This window comes from Arachis ipaensis, chromosome B08, assembly GCF_000816755.2.
Source record: "Arachis ipaensis cultivar K30076 chromosome B08, Araip1.1, whole genome shotgun sequence".
Classification (NCBI taxonomy): Eukaryota; Viridiplantae; Streptophyta; class Magnoliopsida; order Fabales; family Fabaceae; genus Arachis; species Arachis ipaensis.
Genome location: NC_029792.2, coordinates 28,393,750 through 28,394,751, shown reverse-complemented (window position 1 = coordinate 28,394,751; position 1,002 = coordinate 28,393,750). Strand labels below are relative to the sequence as shown.

General features: G+C 30.1%; 1 pseudogene; it reads left to right on the top strand.

Moving 5' to 3' along the window:
- The window catches only part of LOC107610835, a 10,089-nt pseudogene that overhangs the window by 404 nt on the left and 8,683 nt on the right, over positions 1-1,002 (top strand).

The window sequence follows — 1,002 nt, the reverse complement described above, 5'->3', positions numbered from 1 at the left end:
TATTAGAATTAATTTATTTATTAAAATAAAAAATTTGTATTTAAATAACATGTAAAAAAATAGAATCAAAATTAATGCATTTAAAGGTATTGAGAAAAAACTAGTGAATGGACTAATTTGGTGCACAATATTCAATTTTAGGGACTAAAATGAGTCACTTAATGCAAAATGAGAGACTAATTTGGTGCATCTATAATGATGACATAGCGAATGACACGTGGATAAATAATGTTGTGACACGTGGCACAAACAGATACGTGGCCAAATAGCATTGTGACACGTGACACAATTGTTTACATCAATATGCCACGTGTCACCGTTGAATATATCATCATACCATTACACATGACCAAATTATAGAGGGACACGTGTCACTAATAGTCCACCTCATCAAGCCATGTTATCATGTCGTTAATGGAAAATGACTTAGAGATTAATATGGTGTATTTTTGTCAATCTCAAAAATATAATTAGTGTAATTAAAATTTTAGAAACAATTTTAATATAAGATGTGAATTTCAAAGACCATTTTAAAGTTTAACTAGTGTGGTAATATATACGGGTGTCACTCACATAAAAATATATCATTAAAAATATTTAGTCACAAAAAAAAATATCATTAAAACTATTTTCATAAGAGTAAATCATCGGTTACATTATCGATGCGTTGAGATGATTGATGCTTGAGCCTAGTTGGGCGATAAATTGAAAGACGACGAAGGGCATTGATGAATTCCAATACTACATATAAAAGAAAGGATATATAATTTTTGTTCAATTTAATTTGAGCAATGTAGATCACAACCGACAGCATTTATTCCAATACTACAAATAATGCACTCTTAAATCAGCAGGGTTGCCCATTATACACATCGAATTTCATAACCCTTCTCTCCAGCTCCATCCGTCGTGATATTAGTAATAATGAAATCATGAAAAATCAATGGGATTTAGTTTGAGTTCATGCTCCTTTGTTAGTTGATAAAAAAGTTTGATTAGGTT